The 15,591-nt window shown below is 37.3% G+C and overlaps 1 protein-coding gene and 1 non-coding gene across 2 annotated transcripts in view; both read left to right on the forward strand.

The window, feature by feature from the left end:
* Smim14 (small integral membrane protein 14) overlaps positions 1-15,591 on the forward strand; it is an 88,081-nt gene that overhangs the window by 52,134 nt on the left and 20,356 nt on the right. The window lies entirely within an intron of this gene.
* On the forward strand, positions 5,449-5,555 carry LOC124995205 (U6 spliceosomal RNA). Its single transcript, XR_007110673.1, has one exon. It is a non-coding gene; the product is annotated as a U6 spliceosomal RNA (small nuclear RNA).

The raw sequence follows: 15,591 nt of genomic DNA on the forward strand, positions 1-15,591 counted from the left end.
CTTTGGCTTGAAATTCACTTTATCTGATATGAAGATGGAAACCCCCGCTTTTTTACTGAGTCCATGTGCGTGGTAGGTTTTTTCCCATCCTTTCACCTTTAGTCTGTGGATGTCTTTTTCTATGAGATGAGTCTCTTGCAGGCAGCATATTGTTGGGTCTTTCTTTTTAATCCATTCTTCCAGTCTATGTCTTTTGATTGATGAGTTTAGGCCATTAACATTCAGGGTTATTATTGAGATATGATTTGTATTCCCAGTCATTTGGCTTATTTTTGGTTTTTAAGTTGACTTGGTTTCTCCTTTGAGTGGTTTTTCTCTAAGGTAGTTCCTCCCTTTGCTGACCTCCATTGTTGTTTTTCATTTCCTCCTCATGGAACATTTTGTTGAGAACATTCTGTAGCGCAGGCTTTCTATTTGTAAATTCTTTTAACTTTTTTTTATGATGGAAGAATTTTATTTCCTCTTCAAATCTGAAGATTAGTTTTGCTGGGTATAGGATTCTTGGTTGGCAACCATGTTCTTTCAGAGCTTGAAATATGTTGTTCCAGGCACTTCTAGCTTTTAGAGTCTGGGTTGAGAAGTCGACAGCTATCCGTATTGGTCTCCCCCTATATGTAATCTGATCCTTTTCTCTCGTGGTCTTCAAAATCTTATCTTTATGTTGAATGTTAGGCATTTTCATTATAATGTGCCTTGGTGTAGATCTGTTGTGATTTTGTGTATTTGGTGTTCTGTAAGCCTCTTGTATTTGATTTTCCATTTCATTCTTCAGGTTTTGGAAATTTTCTGATATTATTTCATTGAATAGATTGTTCATTCTTTTGGTTTGTATCTCTGTGCCTTCCTCAATCCCAATAATTCTTAAATTTGGTCTTTTCATGATGTCCCATAGTTCTTGGAGATTCTGTTCATGATTTCTTAACATCTTCTCTGTTTGGGCAACTTTATTTTCAAGATTCAATATTTTGTCTTCATTGTCTGAGGTTCTGTCTTCCAAGTGGTCTAGTCTTTTGATGATGCTTTGCATTGAGTTTTTTATTTGGTTTATTGTTTGCTTCATTTCAAGGATTTCCGTTTGGTTTCTTTTGAGAATCTCTATCTCTGTTGAAATGATCTTTTGCTTCCTCCAGTTGCTCTTTCAGTTTATTGGTATTATCATTCGTTGCCTGCATTTGCTGTCTTATCTCATCCTTTGCTTCGGGAATCATCTTAATCATGTATAATCTGAAGTCTTTTTCTGACATTTCTTCTAACATACTGTCATTGGATTCTATTAATATAGAATCTAGATTTGTTTGGATCATTTTCTTCCCTTGTTTTTTCATGTTGTTCATGTATCTTCCCCTCTAGCAGTGCAGATCTGGGGTATTTCAGATTTCCCCCTTTAGGCTTATAGTGGCCCTATAGGTTTCCAAAACCCTTTCTTTAAGGGGAGATCAATGTTAGCAGTGCCCAATTCAGACACTATGCAATCCTAGACCAAATAGCCCCTATGAGGACAATAACAAAATTGTCATAATAAACAGAATGAGTTCAAATATTATCTTCAGTAAAACAAACAGGTTTGCAATAAGGTCTGCAGTTTCTAATGGAGGACAAAGAGGATGCAGAGGGATGTAGAATGTGGCTGTTAATGGGATAAGAAAAGAATATATATAGAAGTTCTAGATAATAGGGTGAGAGTGTAATCAAAAGAAATTGGATGTTAGCATGCAAAAAAGGGAGAAAGAGACTCTGAGGGAACAGGAAACAAAAGGAAAAGAGAGCAAGAATAGTAAAGAAATAAAAACTTAAATTTTTTCAATAAGGAGAAAAAAGAAAATCTACTGTATAACAGTCATATACTAATGAAACCTCCCAGAGTTCAGTAGCCTGATGCATGAGAGATACCTGACAATGAGCTTCAAGCCTCCAACAGGCGTCTCAGGATGGGTTTTGCCCCACCTAAAGATTGGAGCTACAGCTTCCAGGATTATCTCAGATGGCCGCTCTGTCTTCCAAATGTGTTGGCAAATGGAGAGCTGCAGCTCAGGGTGTGACTGTGGTCAGCAGGAGGTCCTGGAGGCGGGATGTGGTTGTTCAGGCAGGGGTCCTGGAGGTCAGGTGTGTTTGGTGTGGTTGTGGGTTCCTGGAGGCCGGGTGCCATCAGTCAGTCTGGGGTCCCAGTGATAGGGCGCAGTCAGTTGGTCTGGGGGTCCTGGCGGCAGGGAGTAGTCAGTCGATGTGAGGGCCCCAGAGGCAGGGAGTGATTGGTCGGGCTGAGGGATCCTGGAGATGGGGCTCAGTCAGTCCGGCCAGGGGTCCTACAGGGCCTGGCTGTTGTCTCAAAATGGCGGCAGCCACATGTAATCAAACTTGCAGGTACTGTAACAGTGAACTTCCAGGCAGCAGCAGGCAGCTGGTGCTCCACTGGCGGTCAGCGATCAGTTTGCTGACTGTTGTCGGACAATTGGGAGGTGAACCTCGTGCGTTGGGTGATGGATAGGTGTAAGGCAGGCGATGGACAGGCGAGAGGCAGGCAAATGGCAGATGATAGGCGCCTGACAGTGAGCAATCTGCACTCAAAAAATGCGTCGATATGCTGGCAGACTGCCGATGAATTTTATTTATATCTTCCCAGACCTTTCTAACAAATATGTTTTTAGATACTATGGTATTGTTATGGGTCACAACTTAAGAACAGACCAACCACCACTGAGAAATCCAAATTTGAGAGATTTATTAGCTGACCAGCTGACTGTCTCACACAGAGCCCCAAAAATGACTATTGGGAGAACAGCCCCAACCATAGGGTTGCAGGGTTTTTATGCCGTAAGTCAGTACATCAATCATAAGTGTCTGTTGCTGTGATTCAAAACTGTAACATCAGGGCTGGGGATATAGCTCAGTTGGTAGAGTGCTTGCTTTACAAGCACAAGACCCTCAGTTCAATTCTCAGCACCACACACACACAAAATACTATAACATCATAGGATCTGAAATCATTAGCAGAGAGGGAAGTGGGTCAAAATGATCTTACTTAGGTACGAACTAAAGAATGGTTACTAACATCTAAACTATCACTGTTGACATCACCGTTAACATGGTACATTGTTTAGGAAAAATAGGAATCAAAAATAGAACAATTTTTCATCATATAAGAACTGTCATTTTGTCATTTTGTATTGCCAAACATGTCATGCTAAGTAACTGATGATGCTTACAGAGGTGGAGTGTTCCCGTGGGAGACACTAAGCAACTGTTGATGGGTACAGCGGCAGGGCATTCCCATGGGAGAAGCATTTCCTACATAACATGGAGTCTCAGAGCAAAATGGAATCTGTTTAGTCATTGCCCATATAGCCTGACCTATAACATTTCCATGGAGTCAAATATGTCAACCTGTTACAGTATATCTGTATTCCCCCAATCTAATAATAATAAGCATTTTTCATGTTTCTATGAAGACTTAATCATGTAATTAACTTTTGTTTTAGTTAATAAAGCAATGGGCATAAAACAACCATTTATTAAGCTTACAAATTGTGCAGATGGAATTCACACACACAACTTGTTTGTATACAATGTCTTTGTTCTTGAATGGATGACCCAAGGTCAGGGCAGGAAGCATCTGAAGCCTTGCTCATTAACTACTACTTGAGGCCAGTGAGTGAGTGAAACCCTAACTAGTCCTGTCAGCCAGAATACCTATGCATAGCCTTTCCATGTGGCTGCTTGCCTTCCTCACAGGACAGTGTTTTGGTTCCAAAGTCAAGCATCCATCCTGAGTGAAGATGAGGGAGGGGAAGAAGAAAGCAACTTTTTCCTTTTTTTTTTTTTTTGGTGCTGGGGATTGAACCCAAGGCTTTGCACTTGTGAGGCAAGCACTGTACCAACTGAGCTATATCTCCAGCCCTTTCCTTTTTTTAATACATGACAGTAGAATGTATTTTGACATATCATATACATGCAGTATAACTTCCCGTTCTTGTGGTTGTACATGGTGTAGAATTATACTGGTCATGTATTCATATATGAACATAGGAAAGTTATGTTCAATTCTTGTACTGTCTTTCTTGTTCCCATACCCCTTCCTTTCCCCATATTCCTCCCTGTCCAATCTGGTGAACTTCACCCCACCTCGCCCCCACCCCGCCTATTATGAGTCAGCATCAGTATATCAGAGAGAACTTATTTGATTTAGCATGATATTCTCCAGTTCCAGGGCTGAGGAGATAGCTCAGTTGGTAGAGTGCTTGCCTTGCAAGTACAAGGCCCTGGGTTCGATCCCCAGCACCGCAAAAAAAAAAAAAAAAAAAAAAAAATTAGTGCCAGTTCCATTCATTTACTGGCAAATGCCATAATTTCATTCTTCTTTATGACTGAATAATATTCCATTGTGTTTATGTACCACATTTTCTTTATCCATTCATCTGTTGAAGGGCATGTAGGTTGGTTCCATAGCTTAACTATTGTGAATTGAGCAGCTGTGAACATTGATGTGGCTGTGTGTGACTATAGTATGCTGACTTTAAGTCCTTTGGGTATAAACTGAGGAGTGAGACAACTGGGTCAAATGCTGGTTCTAAGGAATCTCCAGACTACTTTCCAGAATGGTTGCACCAATTTGCAGTCTCACTAGTGATGTATGAGTATACCTTTTCCCCCACATTCTCGCCAACATTTATTGTTACTTGTATTCTTGAAAAATTGCCATTCTGACTGGAGTGAGTTGAAATTTCAGGGTAATTTTAATTTGCATTTCTCTAATTGCTAATGATGTTGAACATTTTTTCATATATTTGTTGACCATTCATATTTCTTCTGTGAAGTGTCTGTTCAGTTGCTCAGCCCATTTGTTGTTTGGGTTATTTGTTTTTTTTGGTGTTAAGGTTTTTGAATTCATTATGTATCCTAGAGATAAATGCTTCATCTGAGGTACAAGTGGCAAAGATTTTCTTCCATTCTTAGACTTTCTCTTCATGTTCTTGATTGATTCTTTTGCTGTGAATAAGCTTTTTAGTTTGATACAATCCCATTTATTGATTCTTGATTTTACTTCTTATGCTTTTGGTTTCTTGTTGAGGAATTTGGTTCCTAAGCCGTCATGATGAAGATTTGGGCCTATTTTTTCTTCAAGTAGATGCAGGGTCTCTGGTTCACTAAGAGTTGAGTTTTGTGCAGGGGAAGAGATAGGGGTCTCATTTATTACATATGGGATTTTACAGTTTTCCCAGCACCATTTGTTGTAGAGGCTATCTTTTCTCCATTGTGTGTTTTTGGCACCTTTGTCTAGTATGAGAAAACTGTACTTACGTGGGTTTGTTTCTGTGTCTTCTATTCATTGCAGCAGCTTTTTATGACCTACCTTGAAAACTCACAATAAAACACTTCTGCTCTGTTGGTTATAGTAATCACTAGCCTGACCAGGCTCAAGAGGAAGGTATATAGATTCTACCTCTTGATAGAGTGCTCATTTTGGTAGCACATATACTAAAATTGGAAAAATACAGAGAAGATTAGCATACTCTTTGCACAAGGATTACACACAAATTTGTGAAGCATTCCATATTTTCAAAAATATTTTTAGTTGTAGATGGACACAATACCTTTATTTTATTTTATTTTTTTATGTGGTACTGAGGTTCAAACCCAATGCCTCACATAGGCAGGTGCTCTACCACTAAGCTACAACTCTAGCCCAAAGTGTTCCATATTTTCTAAAAATAAAAGTTCTGGAAGAGCATGTGTGACTTGGAAATACTGCTGTGACTGTTGCTGGAATAAAACAGCTACATATTTCTAGAAATTTTATATGCATATTTCTATGTATATAGGTTATCTCTAATTTACATAAAAGGGATCATAGTACATATACATCTTGTGGACTGTCATATGTTGACAAATTCATATGTTGAATCCCTAATCTCCTCTGTGTTGGTATTTGGAAGTGACATTTTGGAGAGTTAAGTCATGAGAGTGGAACCCTTCTGATAGGATTAGTGCCCTCATAAAGAAGAAACATGAGAGAGATCTCTTTCTCTACCTGTGTGCATATAGCAAGAAGATATCCATCTAGAAACCAGGAAGAAGGCCCCTATCAGGAACCAAATAAGCAAGTACCTTGTTGATTAATGTTTGTTTCAGTTACCCAATCTATGGTATTTGTAATTGTAACCTGAACTGAGATAGACATTGGTACTGAGAATTAGCATGCTAATGTAGCAAATACCTAAGAATGTGGATGTGGAATTGGAACTAGGCAATGGATATAGGCTGCAGACTTTGTAGGTACATGTTAGAACAAACTGATGTTTCTGTGAGGGACTGTGGGTAAAAATGTGGATGTTAGGGCTGAGGTTCTGACTCAGTGGTAGAGCGCTTGCCGAGTGTGTACCCTGGGTTCAGTCCTCAGCACCACATAAAATAAAGGTATTGTGTCTACCTACAACTGAAACAATATATAGATATTAAAAAAAGAAATGTGGACATTATAGGTAATTTTGGAGAGGGCTTAGGAAAGGAGAGCTATAGAGAAAGCTTCCATCTTAAAGAATACATAAATAATCATGTACAGAATTTTGGCAGAAATATAGTTATGTCTGATAAGGTCTTAGACAGAAATGAGGAACATATTTTTTAACAATGGCAAAAAGGTAATCTTTGTTACAAAGTGGCAAAGTAGTTTAGCTGAATTATGTTTGTATTCTGTTACAGAAGATAGAACTTGTCAACAATAAAAGTAGACATTTAGCACTGGGGATATAGCTTAGTTGGTAGAGTGCTTGCCTCACAAACACAAGGCCCTGGGTTCAATCCCCAGCACCGCAAAAAAAAAAAAAAAAAAAAATAGATATTGATTGATTGACTGATTGATTCTGGGAATTGAACCCAGAGGTGCCATATCCCCAGGCCTTTTTATTCTTTATTTTGAGACAGGGTCTCACTAAGTTGCTTAGGGCCTTGCTATGTTGCCGAGACTGGCTTTGAACTTGTGATCTTCTTGCCTCACCCTCCCAAGGGACTGAAATCACAAATGTGCTCCATCACACCTGGCAGAGTTGGATATTGAACTGAAGAAATTTATTAGCAATTATTGGAGGAGTGGAACAGTCTTTCTGTTTTTAGAAATATTTGAAAAGAGAAAAATGAATTGACAATGGAATTAAGCAAAAGGAACCAGAACTTAAAAGATTTAAAATAGTCTCAGCCTATCCATATTACAAAAAATGAGAAAATGAGTTCATTAGAGAACATTAAGGGTGACCAATTGTTAAAAAGATTATTGTAGGTCTGAATCATAGTATTAATCAGCAACCCCTGTAGGAAACTGCCAGATTGAACTGAAGGGAAAAAAGGGTGGAAGTAAGGAATGTGTTTTGGACTTCTTGGATTTTATAGGACAGGACCATAGAGCTGTTTGGCTGCAAATGTCCCTTATTTTTAAAGACAAGGGAATAATGATTCAAGTATTATCAGGGCTGCCTCCTCAGTTTCAAAGGGGAGGAACCATCACCTCCCTATCAACAGACACTGTGGCCTCTGCCCAAAATTTTATAGCCATAACCTTGGGATCAGGATTGCCTGGAGCCTTGCAGAGTAGCTTTAGCAGCCCAAACTAAAACTGCATTTCTACAACTTGAGGTTTTTTTTTGTTGTTGTTGTTGTTCTTTTTTGTTTTTTTTTTTTTTTTCATTTAATATATATTTTGATATTAGCAAATCAATGTCAGGCTCATTTTTCATAGTATTGGAATTTTGTCTTTTAATAATGCAAGTAATATATGAATGTCTGTGAAAGCTTTAAGTAATGTAGATATGTGGAGCAAAATGTTAACATCCCCCTTCCTCCCGTCCCCTCCCAACTCCTTGTTGCAACTCTTGGCCACTATTACTTACTTTGCCAGAGTTCACATTGTGGACCTTCTAGTCACATTTCTATGCACTTACCTGCCTTTATATATATATAATCACAGTAAACTGTACCGTAAGTGTATAGCCCTAAATTATACTGTTGTTGCTTCATTGGCAGTAACTTGCATGATAATTCTCGGTTCAATAAAGTAATTATACTCAAATAAAAAAGATCTTTTGTAGGGTTGAGGAAAGTTTTGAGAAAAATCAGGACTGGTTGCTATACTTGTATATCATTTAGGCAAAATAGCCCAATGTATTAGTGTTAGACATTTAAAAATATTTTTAAATATTTAGGCTTGTCCTTAATCTGATTATTTGTAGGTTTTTGTTGTTTTCTGTTTGTTTGTACAGGAAATTGATCCCTGGGACACTGTATCACTGAGCTACATCTCCAGTCCTTTTTATTTATTTATTTATTTTTGAAACAGTATCTCAGAAAATTGCTAAGGGTCTTGCTAAATTGCTGAGGCTGATCTCTGCAATCCTCTTGCCTCAGCTTCCTGAGTCTCTGAGATTACAGGTGTGTACTACTTCACCTAGCCAGTTATTTGTAGTCTTGAGGCTTAAATGTATATGGATTATTGTGGTCCTTCAAATTAATTTTCATTAGCCAAGCAGGTGTTGTATGCCTGTAATCCCAGCTACATGGTAGGCTCAGGCAGGAGTGTTGCAAGTGGATAACCAGCCTAGGCAATTTAGCAAGACTGTCTCAAATAAATAAAATTTACAAGGGGGCTCAGGATGTAGGTGAGTGGTAGAGTGCTTGCCTAATGTATGCAGGATCCTGGGTTCAGTCCCCAGAAGTTTACACACACACACCCCCAGCTTCATGAGTAGTTAGGATTACTGCATGTGCCATTAAGCCTGGCTATCCTAAGGAGATAAATCAAGAGTGCAATAATCTGTTTATAAGAATATTCACCTAGTCAGGCATGATGGTGAACACCTGTAATTCCAGCTACTTAAGAAACTGAGTCAAGAGGACGAGAGTTCAGAGCCAGCCTCAGCAACTTAGTGAGGCACTAAGCAACTCATTGAGACACGTCTCGAAATAAAATGTAAAAAAGGACTGGGGATGTGGCTCAGTCATCAAGGGCTTCTGGGTTTAATACCCAGTACCAAAAAAAAAAAAGTATTCATCTCAGCATTGTTTTTCCATATACAAATTTGAAAATTATGGAATTAAATGCAATGTTGTACAGTATTAAAAGTTACATAGAACTGGGTATTTTATTTTTGGAGTATTAGATTTTTGACTGGGGATATAGCACAGTGGTAGGAGCACCCACTTAATGTATGTGAGGCCCTGGGTTCAAGTCCCCACACTGAAAATAAATAAATTAAAAAATTGTGACTAATAATTGAGTGTGGTAGAATGCACCGCAACATAGAGAATGTTTCGATTTGTAAAGTTACATTTGTATACAGATGCATTACAAAAACATATGCAACAGAACAAGGTTAACAAAATTTTTATCATTGGTCTGTCCTGACAACTAAAATAACACTGAAACAACATTAAAAGTAGGAAATGTTTGTTATTTTTATGAGGGTTTTTTTTTTCCCACTACATTAGATTTTCTTTAGATCTTTAGATCCATTAAAAAGACACAATAATTTTGTGACTGTGTTTCCAAATCCCAGTTTGGAACCCTGATCTGGTGTTGAAAGAATATTTAGAGCTGGAGTGTAGCTCAGGGTAGAACGCTTGCCTAACATACAATCCCCAGTACCACCAAAACCAAAAAAAATCTTAAAGCCAATTAAGCCAATTTGTATACATGCATATACCTTTTTCCCATCTTCATGTGTCTTGTGTTGAAACTGATAAGGAACTTGGTTTTGTTATAAGTAAAATTGGTACATATAATACTTCTGAGGGGTATGAATAAGCAAATAGCCTTCCAAAATCTGAAAAAACTTATATTTACAAAATGCATAGAAGGCACTGATTAAACATTTGTCAAATATTTTCTTATTTATGAATGCTATTCTGTATTTGTTTTGAAGAGAGCTCAGAGCTGTATGAAGTCTTATCAGAGGGAACTTTGACTAATAGCTTAGCCAATGATTTGAAAGTCCTTTTTATTGTAGTTTTTTTTTTTTTTTTTTTAGGGGGGGGTGGTACTAGGGATTGAACCCAGGACCTTGTGCTTGCAAGGCAAGCACTCTACCAACTGAGCTATGTCCCCAGCCCTTTGTTGTAGTTTTGACATGTCATTTTTTTTTTAAAGACAGTAATATGACCAGTTTATTTGTACAAACAGGCAGCTCTGTTTAATATTAAAAGCATATTTTTCCCCTTGCCTGTCCATTTGGGACTTGGTTTCTATGTTCATAGGAAGAAAATATTTCACATATAAATAAATGTAACCAATTAGTCAACCTCCCAAGGCCATGAATTCATTTTTCCTCATGTGTGATTTTTTTGAGGTTTAAATAAATTTAAACATGAAATATACGACCAACCTAGACACTCTAAACAAAATAATAACATTTAGGTTTCAGAGACTACTATTCTGTCAGAACACCAGGCAGTACCTGTCGATTTCAGTTTATCTAGAAAAGATACCTCTTGAATTAAGGTTGATCACTGGTAATCTAGGATTCCTGCATATGTGTGTGTACTTTTAATTTAAATGAATACAGAGGTAGTAGAATTTAGCTACCAGTAGACCAGTGCCATCCATGATAGAAATATTTATCAGGTCATCTGATAAATTCAGAAAGAATTTCCTCTCTTTTTTAAACAATTTTTTTGTTGTTGTTTGTTAGGTTTTGTTTGCTGCAAAGGAAAGAGCCAGTTAAATATAATTTGTGGGACAAACAAGACCAACCTAGACACTCTAAACAAAATAATAACATTTAGGTTTCAGAGACTACTATTCTGTCAGAACACCAGGCAGTACCTGTCGATTTCAGTTTATCTAGAAAAGATACCTCTTGAATTAAGGTTGATCACTGGTAATCTAGGATTCCTGCATATGTGTGTGTACTTTTAATTCTTTAAATTTCAGTGCTAGCCATTCTAACTTGGAGATACTGGTATTTTCTTACTTGCACATTCTAAAAGATAACCATAAAAATTAAGAAAATGAAGCAGACTACCAAAAAAAAATACAAGGTGATCTATTAATTCAGATTCTAATTAGAAAGTATAAAGTTGTGCAAAATGCCATTTTTAGGCAGAGAGATCTACTCATAAATAGAAAAGAGCTTAAATACTTAAATTTTAGAGGCAGAATATAAAACTTTGAGGTACAAAACATAAAACCAGGGGCTAGGACTGTAGCTTAGTGGCAGAGTGCTTGTCTAGCATGTGTGAGGCACAGGGTTCGATCCTCAGTACCACATAAAAGTAAACATATAAAATAAAGGCATGCTGTCCATTGACAACTACAAAAAAAAATTTTTAAAAAGAACATAAAACCATTGTGTTACACAGTATGTAGAGAAAAATGAACAATATAAACAGTAATATTAAAATCTAAAATACTGAGGTTGTTTTTAAAGGTTTTTTCTAAGCTATAAGGCCAAAGTGAAGATTAAGTATTCCGCCCTAGGAGGATGTAAATCATGTTCGTTAGGAAGCACTGAATTTCTGTTTAAGTTACTTTCTTTTTTTATTATTATTATTTTTTAGTCATAGATGCACACAATACTTTTATTTATTTTTATGTGGTGCTGAGGATTAAATCCAATGCCTCACACATGCTAGTTGAATGCTGTACCACTGAGCCACTACCTCAGCCCAGTTACTTGTGTAAACAAGTAATATTAGCAATGATATCATGATTATCTGAAAACTTTATATTGTGGGCCATGAATTGAGTTGTGTGTGTGTGTGTGTGTGTGTGTGTGTGTGTGTATGCATGTATGCATATTATTATATCATTTAATTCTTATAGTGACCATAAGGTTCATAGTAGGTTGTGTTGACCTCTTTCATATTTTGAAACTCTACCTCGGAGACTAGCAAAAAGAGAATTTGAGCCCAGGTCAGATACCTGTGACTCTAAAGCCCCTTTTTAAATTTTTTTTAAATATACTTTTTAGATGTTGATGGACCTTTTTTTTTAAAGTCATTTATTTATATGTGGTGCTGAGAATCAAACCCAGTGCATCACACATTCAAGTACTCTACCACTGAGCCACAACCTCAGCCCTAAAATCTTTTTTTTTTTTTTTTTAAATATAGTTCTGTACCTCCCTCTTTGGGAGTGCGCAGACACCTTCAACATGTGTGAGGTTCTTTAACAAACATGACAGAAGACCAAATAAATTTCTTGCTTAGGTATTTTTGCATAATTCTGGAGAGATACTTTGTTCTTTGTAATTAAAAAAAAAATTTGTTTGTTTGTTTTTGAGATGGGGGGTCTGCTGTGTTATCCAGGTTGGCCTTTAACTATATCCGCTGGCCTCAGCCCCTCAGTTAACTAGGATTACAGGCACACTCCACCATGCCCAGCTTTATTCTTTATAGTTTTCTCCAGGGTGAGATTCCTCATGTTAGCTCCATTTGTCCACTTTTTGTCATTAGAGTCTTGTCTTTTATCTGCATTTTAGGGTTTTTAAAAAAGACTTTCTGGATTTCCTATTGGACTATTTAATTTGTGCAACTTCCCTTTTATGATATCTCTATGCCAAGTCTTTTTTCCATTCTTTAGTCCCTTTTAATCTCTTTATGTCTCTCTTCTGCCTTTTCTCCCATGAAGAAACATATTTATTCTACTCTTATTATGCTGCCTTTGCTATTTTGAATGTAATTTACCTCAAGAACATTCAAGACCATTCTGCTTGAAGTGGAGAGATCTGTCTTTACTGAGATCAGTATGAATATGAAAGTTTAACTGAGCCAGGTCCAGTGGCATACCCCTGTAATCCCAGCTACTGTGGAGGTCATGGTAGGAGGATTGTAAGTTCAAGGCCAGCTTTGGCAGTTTACTTGGACCCTGTCTCAAAAATAAAGAGGGCAGGGGATGTAATTTAGTGATAGATTGCTTCCCCTAGCATGCATGAGTTCTGGGTTCAATTCCCAGTACTGGGAAAAACAAAAACAAAACCAAAAACGGGTGGCAACTATTGTCAGTAGATAGTCTACATGTGGGTCCCCATTCCTCAAAATGCAGAAAATATTTTGTCTCTGGTTCCATGCTGTAGATACTGCCATGCCTGTTTTCTTCACAGTACATGTTATTCTTGGTTTTTCTCTATTACGTTTACAAGTGATTTCCCTCTGGAGTAGCCCCAACAGCATCAATAGTACCACTGTATTCCCCAAACAGGTAAGAAAAACTAAGATTCATTGTGAATTAGGCTTCCTTGTTTAAGAGTTTCATCAAAACAGTAAGATCGCTAGGCACAGTGGCACATGTCTATAATCCCAGCAACTCAAGAGGCTGAAGCAGGAAGGTTATAAATTCAAAGCTAGCATCAGTAACATAGCAAGACACTGTCTCAAAAAATACATATAAAAATGTCAGGGAATGTAACTCAATGGTAAAACACGCCTAGGTTCAATCCCCAGTACCAAAAACAAAACAAAAAAACAAAAAATAGATTGTCCCATTTTACTAAATGTATCATTTTTGAATTCTTTAAAAGATACCCATTGGGCCTGGGGTTGTGACTCAGTAGGTAGAGCGCTTGCCTAGCACATGTGAGGCACTGGGTTTGATCCTCAGCACCACATAAAAATAAATAAGGTATTGTATTCATCTACAACTAAAAATAAGATTAAAAAAAAGACACCCATCTTAGGTGTTTGAATGTGACACACTGAATATATGCATTACCCAACTCTCATTTGGAAAAATTCTGCATCCTGTACTAGGAATGTGGCCACGATATTTTGGCACCTCATTATTCAAAGCCTAAAGTACAGCTTGCCTGTGAACGTGAAGAATATAGCTTAGGGGGTTGGAGGTGTATCTTAGTGGTAGAGCGTGTGTCTAGCATGTGCAAGGCCCTGGGTTCAGTCCCTAGGACCAAAAAAGAAAAAATAAAAAGGAAAAATACATCCAGGAATGTATAAATGGTCAAGATCCAATACCAGCTCTCAGCAGGAAGTCCCAAAGACTCCCTGCAGCTTGACCTAAGGTGAAGTTGTTTCTCTTAGCCAGGCTCCTAATGAATAATTTCTATTTTTGTTTTTGCAATCCTAGGGATTGAACCCAGGACTTAGCACGTGGTAGGCAAGCATTCTGCCACTGAGCTACATCACCAGCCCCATGATAAATAATTCCTTTCATTCTTGGTTGTGTGTATTTATGAGTATATGTATGTACTTGTTTTTCTTGTCTTTGTTTTTGCAGTACTGGGGACTTAAACATGCTAGGCAACCACTAATCATTTTATTTTTCTTAAGGCTAAAATGTTTCCTTTTTGCACAGTAGTGAAGAAAACCTTTTCTTGCTGAAAATCATAATTTGCCTGCAATTCTCCTGACCCCTTTACCTAGGAACTGATGTAATTTCCATATTAAACTGATAAAATTTCTTTATTTGTTTATGTATGAGTTAAATGGGTTTATAAAACTTGTGTAGCAGGACAACTTATATGTTACTTTTTTTTGTTTTTAAAGTGTAGTCCTAAAAGGAAGCTTTACCCTTTCTGGTGATGCTAAAAGAGGATTCCTAGTGCCTAGGAAAACATGGCTGTGTGATCTTAGAGACTGCTAAGTAACTGTGTACCTTCAGTCATTTTCACATTACACTGATTTTGCTTCAATTCCATTTACTGTACAGAAACTCACTGAAAATATTTTGTAACCTCTAACTGTGGTTGAGAGAATGCTTCATGATAAGCCATATGTTAACAAAAATTGTTAACAATAAGGATCATAAGTTTGAGGCCAATCTTGGCAATTTAGTAAGACCCTGTCTCAAAATAAAAAATTATAGAGGGCTGGGGAGCTGGGCACAGTACCACATGCCTATAATTCCAGCAACTTGAGATGGTAAGGCAGAAGGATGGCAAATGCAAGGCTGTCCTGGGAAACCTAGTGAGACCCTGTATCTTTAATTTAGCTGTACCCCTACACCTTCCCAAAACTCAGTTTCTTCTTTTGGTAAAAATCAGAATAGTACCTACCTCCTGCCAGTGATTGTAAGAATTAAACAAAATAATGAGTTAAAATTCTTGTACCCAGCACATTGAAAGTTCTCAATAAATATTTGTTATAGTAATTGAAAGTAGGTGAAAACATGCATATTTTTAAGATTTCTAGTATGTACACAGTGTTTTACTGCATGGTCTTTACATATTTTATGCCAAATTTGTTTTTGCAAATAATCAAGGTGTGACCATTATGTGAAGCTTTTTTTAAAATTGTGCCAGTATCACTTAAAAATCATTTATTACTAAATGGTGCAAGATCAGGATGCACAAAATACTTGTGAATGTACATTAATGCAGTGCTGATGATTATGTGGTAAAATATGGTAAACCAGGGACTGTGGCACATACCCATAATCTTGATTACTTGGGGCTGAGGCAGGAGGATCACAAATTAGAGGCCAGCCTGTCTCAAAATTTTTCAAAAGGCCTGCAGATGTAGCTCAGTGATAAGAATACTCACATAACCTGCCCAAGGCCCTGGATTCAATCTCTACTACTGGGAAAAAACCAGAAACAAAAGTAACAACAAAACAAAGCAAAGCAAAACAAACAAACAAAATATATATACATATACATA

This window comes from Sciurus carolinensis, chromosome 10 (genome assembly GCF_902686445.1).
Source record: "Sciurus carolinensis chromosome 10, mSciCar1.2, whole genome shotgun sequence".
Classification (NCBI taxonomy): Eukaryota; Metazoa; Chordata; class Mammalia; order Rodentia; family Sciuridae; genus Sciurus; species Sciurus carolinensis.